This window comes from Camelus dromedarius, chromosome 27 (genome assembly GCF_036321535.1).
Source record: "Camelus dromedarius isolate mCamDro1 chromosome 27, mCamDro1.pat, whole genome shotgun sequence".
In the NCBI taxonomy this organism is placed as follows: Eukaryota; Metazoa; Chordata; class Mammalia; order Artiodactyla; family Camelidae; genus Camelus; species Camelus dromedarius.
The window spans coordinates 22,084,859-22,106,260 of NC_087462.1; the positions used below are offsets into that span (position 1 = coordinate 22,084,859).

General features: G+C 45.6%; 1 long non-coding RNA gene across 1 annotated transcript; it reads left to right on the forward strand.

The window, feature by feature from the left end:
- Window positions 1–7,436: 7,436 nt before the first annotated feature.
- On the forward strand, window positions 7,437–16,290 carry LOC116148460 (uncharacterized). Its single transcript, XR_004131990.2, has 3 exons — window positions 7,437–7,536; window positions 8,045–8,143; window positions 15,943–16,290. It is a non-coding gene; the product is annotated as an uncharacterized LOC116148460 (long non-coding RNA).
- The last annotated feature ends 5,112 nt before the right edge of the window (window positions 16,291–21,402 follow it).

The following is a 21,402-nucleotide window of genomic DNA, read 5'->3' on the forward strand; positions in this document are numbered from 1 at the left end:
TCTCTGCTGCCTATAAGATCTTTCTCTTTGACTCTGCTTTTGGGAAGGTTCATGACAATGTCAAGATGTAGATTTTTTTTCTTTTAATATATTTTGCTTGGAATTTTCTAGGCCTCTCAGTTCTGTGCATGGGTGATTTCTATCTGTTCTGCAAATTTCTCACCAATTCTTCCTCCCTGTATTTCCTCTGAACTTGTGTCTCTCCTCTTCTTCTGGTCCTCTGAGCAAAGGCATGAACTTCTAGATGTAGTCTCCTTATTTACTACCCTCTCTTGTGTATTATTCATTTTTTCTTTTCCATGCTACATCCCACAAAATTTATTATTGAATTCTCTCTTCTGCTGTGTCCAGCCTGTTGCCAACATGCCCCGTGAGTATTAACACCTCATTACTGTATTTTTTAACTCATAGAAGTTATATTTGTGTTTGCTTTCACATCTGTGACATCGCTTTTGAGTGCTTCCTCCTCCCTGCAGTTATTTTTAAGTTTATCATTTATTTCTTTAAACTTGATAAGCATAGTTGTTTTAAAATGTAAAGTCTGCACAGGTTCATTTTCCACCGTGTCTTACTTCTTGTTCATAGACCTTGTTTCCTCGTCTGTCTAGTTATCTTTGACAGCATGCTGTTCATTGTTCTTGAACAATCATTTGGGGGAGGGTTCCTAGAGACCTATGAGAATTTTCCCTCTCAAGAGGTCCTCTGCTTATGCTTCTTCCAGGTGCCTGGGGCTCTACCAGTCAGGATGATCTCATGCCAAGTTCACAGCTTGCGGTTCCTGAGTCCACCCAGCTTATGCCTTCCCAGGATACACATCCATTAAGAGAGCTGGTCTACAGACACAGGTTCTCAGGATCATTTCCCCCTTTCATTGCCTTCCCTCCTTTTGTTCAGTGCCAAAGTCATATCTTCTGAATTTCACTTTGGTGGAGGCATGTGGGTTTAGATCTGGTCTCTCTTAATGCTGAGGGGATGTCCTCTAAGTAATCCCAGTTTGGTCTTCAATTTCTGATTCCCTTGTCCTTTGGCACCCCTTTATGGGATCCCAAATGGAAATGACAAATGCACTCAAGAAATAAGTGACTTTGGTGCTTTTATTTTTTAAATTTTATTATTATTATTTAAATTTTTTGCATTTGTTTTTAAAACACTTTGTGGGGAAGGAGATCAGATTGATTGATTGATTGATTTAATGGTGGTACTGGGGATTGAACCTGGGACCTCACATATACTAGGCACACATTCCACCACTGAGTTATACCCTCTCTCTCCCTTATTATTTTTTTGGTGCCTTTAAATTCCCCTACCTAGCTGTAAGAAAAGACCACCTCATTGCCTTGAGCCCATCAATACTTCAAAATGGAGTGCTTTTTAAACTTTTGATAAAATTCAACACCCATTTATGATAAAAACTCTCACCAAAGTGGGTATAGAGGGAACACATCTCAACATAATAAAAGCTATATATATGACAAACCTATAGCTAGCATAGTACTCAACTGTGAAAAACTCAAAAGCTTCCCACTAAAATCTGGGACAAGACAAGTCTGCCCACTATCACCACTCCTATTCAACACAGTCTTGGAAGTGCTAGCCACAGCAATCAGGCAAGAGAGAGAAATAAAAGGGATCCAAATTGGAAAAGAAGAGGTAAAAGTGTCACTATATGCAGAAGACATGATACTATATATAGAAAACCCTAAAAGGTCCACACAGAAACTACTAGAAATAATCAAATAATTCAGCAAGGTAGCAGTTTACAAGATTAACATTCAAAAATCAGTTGCAATTTCTTTACACTAATGATGAATCAACAGGAAAAGAAAGTAAAGAAACAATTCCCTTTAAAATAGCACCCAAAGTAATAAAAAACCTAGGAGTAAATCTAACCAAGAAGGTGAAAGACTCATACAAGGAAAACTATAAAACACTGATGAAGGAAATTAAAGAAGACTTTAAAAAATGGAAAGATATCCCATGCTTCTGGGTTGGAAGAATCAATATTGTTAAAATGGTCACACTGCCCAAGGCAATCTACAGATTTAATACAATCCCTATAAAATTACCCAGGACATATTTCACAGAACCAGAACAAATCATAATAAAATTTATATGGAACCATCAAAGACCTAGAATTGCCAAAGCATTACTGAAGAAAAAGAAAGAGGCTGGAGGAATAACTCTCCCAGACTTCAGACAATACTACAGAGCTACAGTCATCAAGACAGCATGGTATTGGTACAAAAACAGACATATAGACCAATAGAACAGAATAGAGAGCCCAGAAATGAACCTACAAACTCTTGGTCAACTAATCTTCAACAAAGGAGGCAAGAATATACAATGGAATAAAGACAGCCTCTTCAGCAAATGGTGTTGGGAAAACTGGCAGCAGCATGTAAATCAATGAAGCTAGATCACTCCCTTACACCACGCACAAAAATAAACTCAAAATGGATCAAAGACTTAAACATAAGACAAGATACAATAAACCTCCTAGAAGAAAATATAGGCAAAACATTATCTCACATACATCTCAAAAATGCTCTCCTAGGGCAGTCTACCCAAGCAATAGAAATAAAAGCAAGAATAAACAAATGGGACCTAATTAAACTTACAAGCTTCCACACACCAAAGGAAACCATAAGTAAAACAAAACGACAACCTACAGAATGGGAAAAAATTTTTGCAAATGAAACTGACAAAGGCTTGATCTCCAGAATATATAAGCAGATCATATGACTTAATAAGAAAAAAACAAACATCCCAATCCAAAAATGGGCAGAAGACCTAAAAAAGCAATTCTCCAAGGAAGAAATACAAATGATCAATAGGCCCATGAAAAAATGCCCAGTATCACTAATTATCAGAGAAATGCAAATCAAAACTACAATGAGGTATCACCTCATACCAGTCAGAATGGCCATCATTCAAAAGTCCACAAACAACAAATGCTGGAGAGGCTGTTGAGAAAAAGGAACCCTCCTACACTGCTGGTGGGAATGCAGTTTGGTGCAGCCACTGTGGAAAACAGTATGGAGATTCCTCAAAAGACTAGGAATAGACTTACCATATGACCCAGGAATCCCGCTCCTGGGCATATATCCAGAAGGAGCCCTACTTCAAAAAGACACCTGCACCCCATTGTTCATAGCAGCACTATTTACAATAGCCAAGACATGGAAACAGCCTAAATGTCCATCAGCAGAGGACTGGATAAAGAAGAAATGGTATATTTATACAATGGAATATTATTCAGCCATAAAAACCGACAACATAATGCCATTTGCAGTAAGATGGATGTTCCTGGAGAATGTCATTCTAAGTGAAGTAAGCCATAAAGAGAAAGAAAAATACCATATGAGATCGCTAATATGCGGAATCTAAAAAAAAAAAAATACAAAACAGAAACAGACTCATAGACATAGAATACAAACTTGTGGTTGCCAGGGGGACAGGGGTTGGGAAGGGATAGACTGGGATTTCAAAATGTAGAATAGATAAACAAGATTGTACTGTGTAGCACAGGGAAATATATACAGGGTCTCATGGTAGCTCACAGCGGAAGAGAATGAGGCAATGAATGTATGTATGTTCATGTATAACTGGAAAATTGTGCTCTACACTGGAATTTGGCACTACATTGTAAAATGACTATAACTCAATAAAAAAATGTTTAAAAAAATGTGGAGTGCTTTTTAGACATTTTGGGGTAATTTCCATTGTTTTCTGTGGGATGGTTGATCCAAAGAATCTAGTTTCACTATTGGAAACCAGAGGGCACATTTGGGAAATGCCAAGATAAAGATTTCAAGATGAAAAACAAAGGCAGACTGTCGTATGGAAATTTCTGGCCCAACACACTACATCTTGCAGATCCTCTGTTTTCCCTCCAGAACAGAAGACATCCCCATCACACAGGGCCATTTTGAGAATTAAACTGGATACCACGTGAAATGACTAATGGAGGTGCCATAGGTGTTCAGGGAAAGTTTATTTAGTCTGTGATCTAAGCAAAAACTGAGAATTTAATGTTTCTTCCTACTATTAACGCTAGGGGCAATCACTATGGGGTTAAAAAAATGACTTGTCACACGGATGAGCAGATCATTAGAAACACCCCCACCCCTTGGCCTTTGGGGGATTTCAATCAGAAAGGATCAGGGTGGGCTCTCTGAGCTCTCCCAGAATGGCAGGCCCGGAGGAAAAGTCGAGCTGAAGTGCTTAGGGGATTAAAATAAATAAAATGCTTCACTAGAGATTAGGAGTCAAGTATCAGTTTGATTTAATGATTCCAGAAGGTTAATGCACATCCCAGGCAGGCAGCCAGTGGCACTCAGCTGGTTTGGAGCCAGCAGGATTACGGTGAGGGTGATGGTGTCTCTTTGGCAATTCTGGCTTATTCGAGGAGCTGGATGAAGACAGTGTGGCTGGAAAGCAGTGAGTAAGGAGGGGAGAGTAAGGAAGAGAGTGGAGGAAATGAGGTCAGACAGGTGGGTAAAATCCAGATCACAGAGGAGACCATGGAAGGACATTTGAATTTAATTCTCGGCATAACAGGAAACTATTGAAATATCTGAAGCAAATACACACATGTCCATAGCAGCTTTATTTATAACAACAACAAAAAATGCAAACAATCCAAATGTCCATCAACAGATGATCAGGTAAACAGACTGTGGTACATCCGTGCAGAGAAAGACCCCTCAGGAAAAAGAGGGAAAGAACTATTGACACACATAACGGTATGAAGGAATCTCAGGAACACTGGGCTGAAAGAAAACGAGGCACAAAAGGGCACACCCTGGATGACTCTGTAAGGCAAATCCTTTCTAGTGACACAAAGCAGATCAAGGTTGCCTTGGGGCTGGGGAGGGAGGGAGACTGACTGCAAAGGGCACAAGGGAACTTTTCTGGGGTGATGGAAGCGCTTTATATCTTGATTATGGTGATGGATATATGGGTATATAAATTTGTCAAAGCTCATCCATCTGTACAAATGGGTGCATTTTATTTGGGGTCAACCACGCTTTGGTAGAATTCATTTTAAGATGTCACCAGCAGGTAAGGTATAAATTATGTTAACCAAATTCTGAATCAGAGTGAGAGTTCCAGGGTAGGGAGGAAATGAATGCACGGATGTTCAAGTCACAGTCCCTTCAGTTATTAAACTCAAATTCCTAATTGGATGTTAAGACTATTGGTTTCAAAAGCAAAAGGGAAAACTAACGTGGTCTTATGTTACTACCTTCAGAACTGTACTGTCCAGGAGTGTCCGTGGGATGGATGATCCCACACTCATTTAAACACAGGAATCTGTGGTCCAGGAGGAGGTAGATACCCTGCACCAGGTGACCATTGTGACCCAACAGAGCTAAGCCTTAAACTCAGGTTGTGAGACGCCTCTCTTGGCACCGGTCCACTGACCAGGCAGTAACAGAGACAAATGCCGATTCTAATAAACAGTTTTGGTAAGACTGCCCCCTCCGTGGGAGCTGATGTGCTTTCGGTTGGATTTGGAGGGACCACTGAGACCAACTGATCTGACTGGGTGACTCACTGCCCTAAATTGGGTTTCTCAACCTCAGAACTATTAACATTCTGGAATGGGAAATCCTGCACTATGGGGTGCTGTCCTTTATGTTGTAAGGAGTTTGGTGACATCCCTGGCCTTTGCCCATTAGATGCCAGCAGGACTGTACCCCTCCCACCTCCCAGATGAGACAGCTAAAATGTCTCCAGACATTGTCAAATGTGCCCCCGGGGGTGCAAAATCATCCCCAGTTGAGAAACATTGCCCTGAAGTTTCCCATGGTTCCCCATCGTCCACAAGATGCAGTCTACACTCGTTAGACAGCTTGGAAGGTCAGTGCCAGCCCCCTGTCCCCTCCAGCCTCACCAGCACTCCCTTCTCTGTAGCATATGGTCTGACAGCAACAACCTATCAACCTGACTCTAACACCATCTTCTTTCTTGCCTCCATGCCTTTGTCTGCACTGTAGCCTTCCCTAGAGCACCCTCTCCTCCCTTCACTCTCTTTTCCCAGCTCACTTTGGCTTAATGTTCAAAATTCCACTCAAGAATTACTTCCTTTTGATGGCTTCTTTCCATTTTAAATCCTTTCCCACTGTTTGATTTTCTAACCATGAGCAAATATTACTTTGGTTTGAACACCAACAATAAAAAAAAAAAAAAAGTAGTTGCTTTCCTATAAAGCTTTTAGGTTCCCAGCTGGGCAAGTTTTCCTGCCTCTGGCCCCTCACAGAATTTTCTTTTTCTTCCATTCCACTTGTCACACTGGAAATAGCTGTTGACTTCTGCCATCAGCCAGTGAGCAGTTCCGGATAAGGGCCATTATCCCCCGCGTGTCCCTGGGCCCGGCACTGACCCTGACCCAGAGATGGTCCTGGGGAGGCTTGTGCCGTTACTTTACCAGGGGGACCATCACACACAAGACAGGCTTGGGCCAGGCTGTGTGGGGAAGGTGGTGGTGGACGCCACACTGCTTTGGCACGTGAACACCCCCCCCCCAAATGCAGGGGGTGGGCCTGCTGAGCTCTCTGGATTTCCTTCTGCCCCTTTTCATCCTGCTCCTGGGCCCCAGTGGACATTGGGCAACTTTACTTGGGTGGGGGACAGAACAGAATTTTATTAAGAAATCATGCTGTGGTCAGAATGAATCCCCTGCAAAACGTTCCCTGTAACTAAGGGGAGATTTGCTTTCTCGCAGCAGCTCACACAGCTAATGGGTTTTGACATAAACTTCCTGCACTGTCATGGGAAAAAGTGCTCGTAGCTGAGAGGGGTGACAGAGGATCACGGAGCAAAGGTCAGCGGGCCCGGGCTGTACTTAGCAGAGTAGTTAGAGGGTCAGGGGTGGATAATCTCCATCATCCTGAGAAAATGCTTTGGAAGCCCTGGGGATTCAGCGCTCTCATGGGCCACCCAGGGAGGGCAGCTACTGGGGACTCCAGAAGAGAACGGTCAGGAGGTGGCTGCAGAGACGCCTGGGGGCCTTGGTGGGGAGGGTACAGCTCAGCCACCCAGGGCGCACTCTGCCCTGGGACCATGCTTTGCTGTGTGACCTCTGTGCTTCCATTCTTGCTGCCTGTTATCGTCCGAGGCCTCCCCCGCACAGACTGTAGCCAGGACGGTGCTTCCCACTGGGACCCCGCTGGCTGGGACAAGAGGATTCGCAGGTCATATTTTGGAAGGTGCTTCCACCACTCCTCCGGATTTTGTAACTACACCCAATGCTACCTTGAAAATACTCACAAGGTCAGCTTCCTCTGTGACCTCATCGCCCGTCTAAGGAAACGCAGCATCTGAGAGTGTGGTTTTGCACAATCCTGATTAAACGACGGTCGGATCTGTAGAAGTAGAAGTTGACCTTTGCTCAGCACGTCACAGTTTACAAAGAAACTTTACACGAATTATCTGTGAGCTGGGGGTGGCTAACCTCCCCACTGGAAGAGGAAGGAAATCAGCCATGGGGAGGCCAAGTGACTTGCTCCAGATCCACGGGTCATAGATTCGGTGAGAATGCTCATTTTCTTTTTGAGTCATTTGCTTTTCCTCTTTCTTTGTCTTCCAATCCAGGTCTCCTCCTTGCCAAGTGGTAGGTTTTTATTACAAATAATAAGAAGAGGCAGAGGGGAAGAAGAGGAAGAGGAGGAAGAAGGAAGGGGAAGGGAGAAGGAAGTACCACCCCTCCAGCTGTTGAACTTGGTGACCATCTCCATTCTGCTCTGTCCCCGTCCCCTGTGACAAGAGGAAGAGCCTAAAATACAGAGACATAGACTCTGGGGTCTGGAAACTTGGGTTTGAAATTTGTCCCCTTCACTCATCTAGATCTCTGACCTTGGACAAATGGTTTAACCTCCCTGTGCTTCAGTTTCCTCATCTGTCAACTGGGGATGATGCTACGATTGTGAGGATTGAATGCATGGAAAACGCTAGGCACATAGGAATCCCACCATAATTGTTAGTTATAATATAATTGTGTTTCTATGATTTGCATTCACTTTTGACTTTCTGTCCACAGCTTACTCCAAGCCTTTGGGAATGGACCTGCCCCTGATCCCACCCTGAGAACCCTAGCATTGAGGACGAGTCCTGTCACCAGTGGATGCTTTGTGAATGGGTGAGTGAGCAATGGAGTGGTCCCATGTCTTCAGTAACACCCCTAACACCCACCTGTTTCCCTGATTCTGGACAAGATTTTCAATCTGAAACACACTTTGGTAATTGATGTTTGATCCTCAGCCTGACCTTCCTGGCCACTGACTCCAGGCCAGGAACTGTCTGATTGTCAGGCCCGGTGTCCCAGCCTCTGTTTTTAGTTCCTGCCCTGCCCACAGCATGGCCCTGGTCCTCGTCTATGTATTGTCTCTATGATCTTGAGCAATTGGCGTAATCTCTCCGTGCCATAGTTTCTCCAACTGTAACATGGGGACTTCGTAACAGTGCTTTAGAGGTACAACTCCTTAGAGCAGTGGTTGCAACCCAGGATGATTTTTGCCCCCAGGGGACATTTGTCAATGTTTGGAGACATTTCTGGTTGTCACAACTGGTGGGCATGTTGCTCTTACTGGCATCTGGTGGGTAGAGGCCAGGAATGCTGATAAGTATTTAACAGTGCACAGGGCAACCCCTCACACAAAGAATTATCTAGTCCAAACTGTCAGTAGCGCTGAGGTTGGAAGCCCATGGTTAGAGGGATGCAGTGAAGGTTAAATGATAAAATACATGGGAAGAACTCACAAGTGTTAGCTACTGTGACTACTCTTACTCTGTCTCTCGCTCTTGCTTATAAAATGAGTCTCCTTCAGTCATTTATTCACAGATATCTAACAACCCTCTGCCATGTGCCAGGACAGCTCTGAGCACAGCAGTGAACAGGACTGAGGGGTCCCTGCTCCAACAGGACTTTCTTCTCGGCATTGAGGAGTAGACAAACTAAAGCATAAACAAACCAACAAGGAAACCCCAGATGTTGATAAAAGACTCTGCACATGTGAGGGGGCCTGGGAGGCTCCTTGAAAGCAGAGATTGGGCAGGACCTGAGACTGAGAGTGAGGCTGAGTGTCAAAAAGGAACCAGCTTTGCAAAGACCAGGGGCCAGGCCACCTCAGGCAGAGTGTGGGAGTCTGGGCTGAGATGGCGCCATGGTAATGACCTCAGTGTGTGAGACAAGAAAGGAGGCCAGTGTGGCTGGAGCATGGTGGGACCCCAGTCAGTGTGTTCTCAGATGAGGTTGGAGACAGCAGGTAGGGACCAGGTGATGTAGGGCTGGGCATGCCAGTAAGGAGTTTGAGTTTTATTTCAAGGGTGATGGAAAACATTGGAGAGTCAGAAGTAAGGGAGGGAGATAATCCCATTTACATTTTACAAAGATCCCCTGCATGATTTCAGGAAGGCAGGAGCAGAAGCAGGGAGGTCAGGGAGGAGACCCTCAGAGCTGTCCCCGCAGGAGATGAAACCCAGACGAGGAGAGTGGCGGTAGCCATGAGGGACTTGAATGGATGGCGGATCCCTTTTGGAGACAGAGTTGCTGGCACATACTGATGGATTGAGTGCAGAGGGTGAAGAGAGTAGCATCAAGGCTCAAACCTTGACTTTTGGAGTTGAACAGTTGGGCGTGCAGTGAGACCTTTCACAGGTTGGTGGAAGGATGAAGGAAGGACAGTTTGAGGTCGTGTTAAATTGTATTTTCCGATGGACACCGCCGTGGAGATGCTCAATGGGCGGCCTGGAGTTCTCTGGAAAGGGCAGAGCTGGGGCTGCAGACCTCATAGACATTGGTACGAGGTGGTCTTTAGATGTAGGGACATGGACGTGGGTGCCTAGGGAGAGTGTGTCCCCAGTGGTTGGGTCCAGAAGAGAGCCCTGGGGCACTCCAAGCAAACTTTGAAGCCTGGAAGGGGAGCAACCAGAGAGGTGGGAGGACAGCAGGAGAGTCAGACGTCCCTGGTACGTGTGCTCACGGAGGAATGTGGAGAAAGAAAACAGATCTGGAAGAGTGCTTTGGAACACACAAATGTCACAGCCCCAAATCACACAAGAGTGAGAGGCAGGGCCAGACTCTCAAGCCCAAGTCCTTAAACCAACATGCCCAACGAGGAGAAAGAAAAGGGGACCAGCATTCTTTGTGCTCCTCCTGGAAGGTAGATTTGATTACCGTCCCATTTTACAGATGGGAACTGTGAGGGTCAGGGAGGCGAAGCAGCCTGCCTCCCCTTTAAATGTTGGGCTTCCTTGGGGTTTGTCCCGAGTTCTCGTCTCTTTCTCCATAAATGCCCCAGATGACCTTACCTGGTTTCAAGGCTTCAGACATGGTCAGCTGATAACTCCTGAAGTGACATCTTCAGTCGCAGCCTCTCCCCTGAATTGCATTCTCGTATTTCCTACTCCTTGCAACACTCTTTCTAGCAGAGTGTTGTCCAAATGTACGCACGTCCAAAACTGAACTCCACGCCCCTCCCCCACCTTCCTCTGCAATCTGTTTTTCCTCCTGGTCTTCTCCCTCTTGGCAAATAGCACTGAATTCACTCAGTTGTATCCAGTTTAGACATCTCCCTCTTTGAGCCCTCAGAACTCGCTTATCCCTAAGACCTATTTCTCCTGCACCTTTAGTTCCTCTGGAATACACCCACATGTCTTCATCTTTACTGCAATCCCCTACCACCCCTCCCTCAACTAAACCGCCGTCTCCTTTTTCTGATGACCACAGTACCCTTCTAAGTCACCTCTCAGCTTTCACTCTCCTCCAGCCTACCAGCAGCCAGAGGGGTCTTGAAAAAATATATAAAACGGACTATGTCATTCATTTGCCTAAAAACTCTTCCACTGATTCTTAAGACAAAAATCCTCAATCTTTCAGCCATTCATGCCTGGCCCACATGGTCCGGTCCTGCTGGCCTCGCCACCTTCATCATCTGCCAAACGCCGACCCGCCTACCCTGGCATCTCCTCCAGTCGGCTTGTTCCACTTCTCAGTCGTGCCTGCCTCTTTCCTGCCTCTTGGCCTTTGCCTGTGTTGTGCCCTCTGCTCTCCTGGCTGGCTCCACATCCTTCAGATCTTTCCCCAAACCACCTTAGAGAGGCACTTCCTGACCCCTTCCGCAAGGACAGTCCCCTACCTATTAGCTTACCTCACACCCCCGTTCTTTTCTGTGCTGGCTCCATTCCATTATCACAACCTATAATTATTCATGTGTTTATCGGCTGATTCTGTTCTTACCAACCTCCACTATTACTAGGATCCAAACACCACAAGAATACGGATTTTCTTTTTCAGGGTCATTCACTGCTGTCTCCCTTGTGCCGCGCGTTATGCCCAGCACGTAGTAGGTGCTCAACAACAGCTACTGAATGTGGGCCACAGGGCCAGGAAGTGCTTCTCGGGTGAACAGGCTGACTCCTCCCGTGGCTCTGTGCCGATTCACACTCAGTATCTTCTTGGAAAAACACATCCTCTAGTATTTATAAATATCCCTCTGAGCCTGCGTACCCTGACATGGGGTAAGACTTTCCTCCCAGCATTGCCTGTCTGCTCAGTCCCCTCACAGAAGGCCTGGGTTTGGGATTCTGGGCTCTGGAACGCCTTCTGGCATTTTCTGCTCAGTGAGCCCATCCATTCCCATTTTCTTCAGCTGAGCTGGAGATATAAATTGCAAAAGGCCTTCTTGCAGATTGCTGGGAGAGCGCATGTTCCTGGCCAGGAATTTTTCTGCTGTTGCTGCTGCGGGGGCAGTGGGGTGGGGGTGGGGGGAAACTTCCACAGGATAGGGGTCAGGGTTCTGTTTGCTGCACTGTTTGGCATGCTCTGGCTGGCTAGGGGTGGCAGAAGAGGGAAGCTGGTCAGCAGCCAAACTGGGCTCCGGGGACGGCAGGCATGGATGGATGGGTCGGGGACAGCCTCGGATCCAGGGCACAGCACACAGAGCCAGAAAGCAAGAGCCAGTCCATTCAGCTTACCATCTAGCAGTAGTGACCCAATCCGGCTGACTGTATGTGGCTATCGGGGTTGACCAGATGACAGGTGAACCACCAGGCGATATGTTTATACATAATGGAAGTCTGGCCAAAGATTGGTGATCCCAGAGTACCAGGCAAAACCCCAGGAAACTAAGAGTTAGATGGATACCAAGGTCCCAGATAACAACCTGAGGTTAGGAAGGAAAGACTCTGAGATATCAGAAAAATCTTGAGTTTGAGAACCAGAAAAACCTAGGCTAGAGCCTTGATTCCTCTCTGAACCACATCGTCTCTCTGCCCCTTGGTTTTCTCAACTATAAAATGGGCAGAAGCACCCTGGCTGCAGAGAGTGCAATGGTGATTAGAGACGGTGCTTGGACTCAGCATAGAGTCTGGTGCTCAGAAGGCCCTCAGTCATTGGAAGCTAATTACATAGCAGGGCCATGGACTGAGGCTCAGAAGGAGCTGCCAGTGGTGACCGGAGAAAGCCCCTGGAAGTGACAGGGTGATGGGGACTGAGGGGTTTTCCTGGGATACCATGGATGCACCGGGTCCCAGCCTCAAACATGGCACCTTGGCTGAGAAAGCGGGGGGCAGCTTGGATGCCCTAGAGATGCGGCTGGGCCCTGAACTAGTCCCTCCTCTGCAGTCCAACAGATAGTGCTGGGGGTGGGACAGCCTGGAAAGATGCAGTGGGGCCTGGAGGACCTGTGAGGAGTAAACAGTAGCATGTTTGGGAATCGTGGTTCTTTTATATTGTTATCGATTCTTTCAGTAAACCCTCAGGGAGCCACTTCTATATGCTGAGCCTTTTATTTAGAGCTGTGTTAGGGGAGCTCCCAGTCACTCATTCATCCACTCATTCATTCATTCAGATAAAGTTGCTATATACCTACTCTGTGAGGGCCCGTGATGGGAACACAGAAGTGAGCAAGGCACTTCCCCAGCTCTTGGGGAGCAGATGGGGTAAGAGGGGAGCTATGTAGTGATGACCAAGAGCACAAGCCTCAGAGACACTGTCCAGGCCTTGTTCAGTCCCTTCTCTGCACATCCAGCCACGTGATCTGGGCTGTCACCTCACCTCGTTGGCCTTGGTTTCCTCTTGAAAGGGTCATGAGCACTGTGTTTAAGCAATGCCGGAGCAAGAGTGAGCCCCCAACAGATGTTAGTGGCAGTGGTGATGGTGATGAGCAGGGGGAACGAAATAGAAAATCCTGGGGACCAGGCAGTTAGGGGAGGCATTCTAAAGAAGACCTTTAGTCTTGCTTTTCTTAGAGGATGAATAAGGAATCCCCATGTAGACAGGGTGGAAAGGGCTGTTCTGGCAGAGAACGGCACGTGCGAGGGTGTGGAGGCATGACGTGGGCACGATGACCGGCTGGGAAAAGACAGCTGACTCATCATGGCCTCCGTTTGCTAAACTGATGCCCTTCGCACTGCCTGTCATTCACCAAGTCTCCCGTCAAAGGACAGATTTCTAGATTTGTGTCCACATCCAGCTTGAAGCTCACCTTCTGTCCTCCTCTTGGACCAGGAAATTGGGCCAGCCTCCAGCAAATATTTATGTTGAAATATTTGGAGACGGCACAAGATCTGCAGATATTTTCATAATCTGGGTCACGGTTTACACAGCGCACCACCTGCCTCTGTCTCCTGAAAAGGAAAGAAAGATTTTTAAAGAAAATGGGCTAGAATGAGAAAAGGAAGTCAAATGGGATTTTTATCTGAAAAGGCTGGCTCCCAAGACAGAGAAATTGAGCCCAGGCTGAACTGGGAGAGGGACGACGTTCTAGGTGCACTGATAGTGTTTTGTCTGTTCCACCTGCTTTGCCACGTCCTCAGCGCTTCCACAGCCGTCATCCCTTATAAGCCTCACAAAATCCAGGCAGGAAGGGCCGAGACCCTTGTATTACAAATAGGGAAACAGAGGTTCAGAGAGGCTATGGGACCTACTCAAGGGCACACAGCAGTACGTGGCAAAATGGTAGATGGATCTCCGAGGGTAAGGAAAAGGAAACTTTGCAAAACTTTGGCTTTAAAGTGAGTTAACTGTGTACAATAGCCAAGACATGGAAGCAACCTAAATGTCCATCGACAGGTGATTGGATAAAGATGTGGTATACTTATACAATGGAATACTACTCAGTCATAAAAAAGAATAAACTAATGCCATTTGCAGTAACATAGACAGACCTGGAGATCATCATACGAAGTGAAGTAAGCCAGAGAGAGAAAGAAAAATACCATATGATATCACTCATATGTGGAATCTAAAAAAAAAAGGGCACAAATGAACTTATTTACAAAATAAAAACAGACACACAGACATAGAAAATAAACTTGTGGTTACCAGGGGGGAGAGGGTGGGGTGGAAAGATAAACTGGGAGTTCAGGATTTGCAGATATTAACTCCTATATATAAAATAGATAAACAACAAGGTCCTACTGTCTAGCACAGGAAACTATATTCAATACCTTGTAATGGCCTTTATAATGAAAAAGAATATGAAAATGAATCTTTATATATATTCATCTATATTCTATGTATGACTGTCCCAAGTGTCTTTCATCTTCTTGGGACCAGAGGGCTAACCTGGGTGTCGTCTTCCCACGGCAGTGGGACAGATATAAGAAAACACTCCCCGAGGTACAGATGCACTTCAAAACCCTGATTATGTCACTTCAACTCACCATCCATTGGACATGGCCCAGCCCAATGTCACCGGGGTGGGGAAAGACCTCCCTCAAGTGGGAGCCTGCAGAGTCACGAAGCAGAGGGTGTGGACACAGAAAGGCGGGGAATCAGGGCCCACCTCCCGCGGCGGTCCCGGACGGGACCTGAAGGTCTAGGTATCCAGCAGCTCCTATGGAGTGTTTGCTCTACTTTTTATTCATGTGTTTGTCATTTTTACCAACCTACCTTGACACTTCACCCATTCTTGAGGAAAATGTCACTTTCCTTGGCATTTGATTAAGCGCCTCCTCTCCAGTTTATTTTTGTGTGTGTGTGCAGGCCAGTGGACTCTGCTCAGGGTGGCGGAGGGCAGCGCCTGACCCTCTCACTGAAGAGCATGGAGGTCAGAAAAGAGCTTCATCTCAGAGCCCCCAGCAGAGATCTCATCTCCAGCTGAAGGGAGAGAGAGGCTCATTCATCTGTGTTCATTCATACCCTTGCTGGTTCAGCAACCATTGTCTGATTGCCTTCTCTGTTCCAGGCGGCTCTGATCTGTTCCAGGAGCATCTGGAGTGAAAATTCTCATTAGGGAGACAAAAAATAAACAAAAATATAAATACCTACTCAGTGATCGTGGATTCTGACACATGCTATGAATTTGAAAAATCAGAGAACGAAGGCAGGGAGCAGTGTCCACAGGGGGGCATTGGGTGGGGCAACTTTGGATGAAGCCAGGACCAGGCTCTATAAAGAGACACTTGAGCTGAGGCCTAAAGGAAGCAGAAGGCACCTGCTATGAGCAGGGTCTAGGGAACGATGTCCCAGGCAAAAGGACCAGTGATTGGGAGATGGGTCTGAGGCTTAGGTGGGGCCCCACTGAACAGGCCCTTAGGGTCCACGGAAGGAGCCTGAAGAGTGTTCCAAGCACAATGGGGTGCCTTTAGGAGACGTTAGGCAGGGATGAAGTGTGGCCTTATTTACATTTTTAAAAAGTAATGACTCCTGGGTGGGAAAATAGATTGAAAGATGGCTTGAGTGGAACCCAAGGAGACCAGCTGGAAGATGATGTGGTTTATGTCATGGCCCCAAATCTCATTTCAGATGCAGCCTCTACCTTCATACAGAGCAGAGAACTGGGAAGACTTAGGGGGAGGGAGGGATTCAAGGGCACCAGAGACACGGGGGAGATTACTTTTCACATCTCTCTGATTCGACAGCATGAAGATGGGTTTCAGGCATCGAGGGTGGGGTGTCTGGGGCCAAGGATCTTATTGTATTTTTTTTTCCAGTTACCTCTGATGGCAGGTGTGACAGAGATGGCTAACTGACCACTTAGATTTGAGCTCCTCTCCCATGATAGAGTTGTTGCTGGGGAGGGACTGCCCCGCCATTGACTTCACACATCCGGCCCCCTTGGACCTGGGAAGGGCCATGCAATTAGTTCTGACCGGAGTGAAATGCCAGGAGATGTGAAATACATCACTTTGGGATCAAGGTGGCTCTGCGGCTGGTGTGCTTTCACCGTGAACTCTCTCTCTTTGATGGTGACCTTGGATCCCAAGTGTTGAGATGGTGGTTTCACAAGAAGGAGGTGAAATGCCTCATCGGGAACATCTGTGTTGGATTTTGCATGAACAAACACTTTAAAACAATCAAATAAAAATAAACTTTTATGTGTGTAGCTCCTGAGGCTCGGGGATGGTTGGTTACAGCAGTTTATATTGGGGTAAGACCCTAACAAATACAAGGGATGCTGTTTCTCTGTTTGGGCTAATGGCTTAAGTTCCATAAGAATAAATTTATTTAAATAAGAAAATGAGCATCTTTAAGGAATAACGTGACATGAACAACAGTACGAGGGTACGCACATAAGACAAATAGTGGTTCTTAAATGGCCAAGTTTGGGAAGCACTGACCTGTCACCAGCCCCAGTGATTGCATGTCAATTCTAAGGAAATGGAAGAGAATGAAAGATAGAGAATTTCATGAAGAAAAAAGCAGTAAATAGGGTGAGATATTTGGGGGGTTTCTGTAGTGGAAAATGCTGATGTTGCAAGGTCAGGGGGATGTTTCAGCAGAATGGGGAGAGTTAATCTCAGGATGCAGCCGTGGGGTCCCATAGCCCATGAGATTTACACATCAGTAGTTTATAGGGTAGATGTGACCCTGAGAAGTGTTTGGTTGGGCCCGCACAGTGGCTTTTCTTTTTTCAAATATATTAAATTAAAATCAGAAGATTTTACATAAAAATCAGAATTCCTGGTTTCTCTTGAAAAAGCAAATGATCTGACCACCCTGGGCCGGCATTCCCACCCAGCAGCCTTCAGGCTGGAGCTGGGTGGCAAATGTCACCTTGGAAGGGGAGTGTGTCCACAGTCCCCACCACTCCTCATTGTCTCCTGGATCCTGAGCCCAAGTCACAGAGACCATTTTGCACCAGCACCAAGGCTTTGCTTTTGCAAGAGGACTATTTCTCTACACCCACTCCTCTCTCAGAAGAGACCAACAAACTATTGAGAAAAAAAAGGGTCATGTGTTTCACGAAAAGCTGGAGAGAAATAGACGCAGAAAGATAGAAAATGGTGGTTACTGGGGCGGGGGTGTACAGGGAGGGGAGGGAGAGATCAGGAGTTTGGGATTAACAGATACACATTACTACTATGTCTAAAATAGATAAACAATAGGACCTGCTGTATAGCACAGGAAACTATATTCAATTTCTTGTAATGAGCCATAATGGAAAAGAAATTGAAAAAACATATAAATGTATGTACACATATGTATAACTGAATCACTTTGCTGTACACCTGAAACCAACATTGTAAATCGACTACACTTCAATAAAAAAAAATAAGAATAAAAAAAAAAGAGAAAAGCTGAAGAGAACATTTTTTGGATGGAAGTTAAAAATATTCTTATGAGTTTAATATGCAAATGAAATGAATGTAGATTGAAAGAATAGAACTGAGGACACCATTAAAAAAGAAAAACCTGTTGAAACTATATCCAGCGTACAATGAAAAGCTTAACGGACTGAAAAGGCAGTGACAGCACCGAGGGTCTGTGTCTGAGTGCCAATGAAACCAGCAGTAGCACCGTGGAAGTCAGTAGGCGCATTTGATCGCTGGATACACATCACTCGTTGGGGTTACTCTCCCGGCCCTTAGACATTTGCATTTGTGACCCTCGGCCATCAGCAAGCACAGTGGACCTCTGGCAGCCCTAGGGAAATGGAACATAACCAGAGGACAGGGCAGAGTTGAGGAACACGGTGATCTTCCCCACCCTCCAGAGCACTGTGCCTTCTTTTCCCCACAGCCTACCCTCCCTTGCCCCTTTCCACTCTTTTTCTCACCCTTGTGTCCTTTGCCAACTCCCAAAGGGATCTGAAAGCCCCCAGTCATTTCTCCCCCCAGCTCCGTTCGGCTCCTGGCACTCAGAACAGGAAGCGCCACCTCCTATCAGCTGTACGCGGCCGGTTCAGCAGACGGAGTTGTTGAACTGGGACACAGGTGCAGCCCTCCGGGGACCACGTCAGATGCAAAACAGCAAATTCCTCCTAGATGCTTCTTCCAACTGAATGTGGAGACCCAGGGAAAACAGGTTTATAAAGAAGGAAGACATTTTTAAATAATTTTTAAAATTTTATACTATTTTTAAAGGTTACTTTCTATTTACAGTTATTACAAAATATTGGCTATGTTCCCCCTGTGGTACAATACATCCTTGAGCCTGTCTTACACCCAATAGTTTGTGCCTCCTTCTCCTCCATCCTTATATTGCCCTTCCCTCCTCCCCAATGGTCACCATTAGTTTGTTCTCTGTATCTGTGAGTCTGCTTCCGTTTTTTTTATATTCACTAATTTGTTGTATTTTTCTAGATTCTGCAGATAAGTGATAACATACAGTATTTGTCTTTCGCTGCCTTATTTCACTTTGTATAACACCTTCCAAGTCTATCCGTGTTGCTGCAAGTGGCATTATTTCATTTTTCATGGCTGAGTCGTATTCCATTGTATAATCTATACCACATCTTTATTAAATCATCTGTTGAGGGACACTTAGGTTGTTTCCATATCTTGGCAATTATAAATAATGATGCTATGAACCTTGGAGCACATGTATCTTTTTGTAATTAGTGTTTTCATTCTTTTGGGTGTATACCCAGGAGTGGAATTGCAGGATCATATGGCAGTTGTGTTTTTAGGTTTTTTTGAGAAACCTCCGTACTGTTCTCCAAAGTGGCTGCCCCAGTTTACATTCCCACCAACAAAGGTTCCCTTTTCTCCACACCCTCGCCTTCCTTACCTTATAGGGGTTGTGATGAGATCACAGGCACAGGGGCCTGGTACATCAGAGCTGTCCTGGAAAGGGTGTGTTGCACCCTTGGCTTGGTTTCATTGGAGCCATTGATTCAGATTTCCTTTGAGCCTGATATACCGGGGTTCAGCACCCCTCGGGCTGCACAATGATAACAGCAAAATGCAGGAAAGCCGCGCCCCCACGGGAAAATTCCAGCCTGTGTTGAATGGCTGTATTCGCTTGCCTTCCATGGATATTGTACATTTTCCGTGGGGTATCGTGGGATTAACAAAGCGTTTGAAGTTTGACCAGAACATGCAGTTCTTAGGGGCGCAGGGTTCTGGAAAGCAATGATAAAGCTACCTCTCCCCTGGCATCTGCTACTCGTCTGACTTTATCCCATTTCGTTCTCTGAACCACCCCATACAGTGGGCATGATCATTTCTGTTTTATAGATGAATAAATGGAGGCTTACAAAGGTTAAGTGACTCGCTCAAGGTCACATGGCTGGTAAATAGCGCTGCTGGGGTCCAGTGCAGGACTAGAAAACCTTTGCTCTTACCCGCTGTTACAGCTGCCTCCTGAACCCCCTTTGCAGGGAGTTTGTCCCTTTCCTGGACTCCTAGTCTGCATCCTATGTCTCCCCTTCTTGGCAGACCCCCAGTCTCCAGGAGATTCTCATGTGTTGGTCCCTGAGATGCCATCTGAACTGTTCTCTGTCACCTGCCTTGAGGATGCTCCCGTCTGGATGCCCTTGTCTGTCTCACTGCTAACGAGCTCATCACAGCACTCCCAAAGCCCGGTGTGGTACCCGGCACATGACGAGAGCGCAGTGCCAAGCACCCCTTTGTCTCCTTTTCCTCTGACCCTCCTACCCCAAAAGGGGAACCTCATCACAAAAAGTATGCCTTTTACAGAAGACTTGGATCAACATTCTCCAAAGAAGACATACAAATGACCAATAAGCACATGAAAAGATGCTCAACATCACTGCTCATTAGGGAAACACAAATCAAAACCACAATATGCCCTTTAGGATGTCTGCTATCAAAAAAATTAAAAAGGAGAGAGAGAGAAAATCACAAGCGTTGGTGAGATTGTGGAGAAACTGGAGCCCTTGTGCACTGCTGGTGGGAATGTAAAATGGTACGGCTATTATGGAAAACAGTCTGGTGGTTCCTCAAAACATTAAAAATAGAACTACCGAGCAATCCAGAAATTCCACTTCTGGGGATATACCCAGAAGAGCTGAAAGCAGGGACTCAAAGAGGTATTTGTAAATCTATACATAGCAGCCTCATTCACAACTGCTAAAAGATGGAAGGGACCCAAGATGAATGGACAAGCAAAAAGTAATGTATACATACTGAATACATATGAGTATTATCCAGCCTTAAAAGGGAAGGACGTTCTGACAAATGCTCCAGCATGGATGAACCCTGAGGACATGATGCTGAGTGAAATATGCTAGTCACAAAAAGGCAACTGTTGCATGATTGCACCTGGAGCAGTCAAAACCACAGAGGCAGAAAGCAGAATGTTAGTTCCCGGGGGCTGGGGAAGGAGGCAACCGAAAGGTGTTGTTTACAGAAAGGCGTTTAAAGGGTACAGAGTTTCAGTTTTGCAAGATGAAGGAGTTCTGGAGATGCACGATGGTGAAGTTGCACAGCAATGCTGATGCACCCGGTATCACCGGACAGCACACTTCAAAGCGGCTAAGATGGTAAATTTTAGGTTGATGTGGGTTTTTGCCACAATAAAAAAAAAAGAAATTAAGAAAAATATGCCTCTGAGACCTGCAAGGCTTTATTCTTTGTTCTCTTTTAGGAGCCTTCGCTTATTTAAAACATTTTGACGATTAAAGGTTACAATGAATCCGTCTTGTTTGTGAAGTCTTGTATCCCCTGAAGGCTGACGAGGGGAAAATGCCATCGTAGGATCATTTCATTATGTAATGCTTCACACAACACCCGGGAGGAAATGGCTCCGGGAGAAAGATAAAAATACATCCTGAGATTTGAAAAAAACAAAAAAACAAAAAACAACCTAACAACTACTGCTGTCTCCTTTTTTCCCCATTACTTCAAATCCAGACAGGCAAAAGTGAGTAATTTTTAAAAAAATGCAGGTGTTATTTAAGTAAACTTGAATAACAACCAAGAAATACCAACATTAACAGCATGGCAGGCGAGCCGGCGTGTTGGATTCTGTCACCCAAGCGCCTAAGATCCCAAATGACTTTTCCCACATAGTCTAGACTCTGTTTAGGTGTGTGAAGGTTGTTTTTAGTTTTTTCTCTCTTTTTTGTGCCAAAAAAAAAAAAGATGAAAAACTCACTTGGCTCATAAACTGTCTTTCACCTTCCTTCTTCACTGTGTGAATAGCCTTAGATGATACCCAGACTCAGGCAAATGACCGGGGGAACGTGAGAGGGTCAGGGACGTATG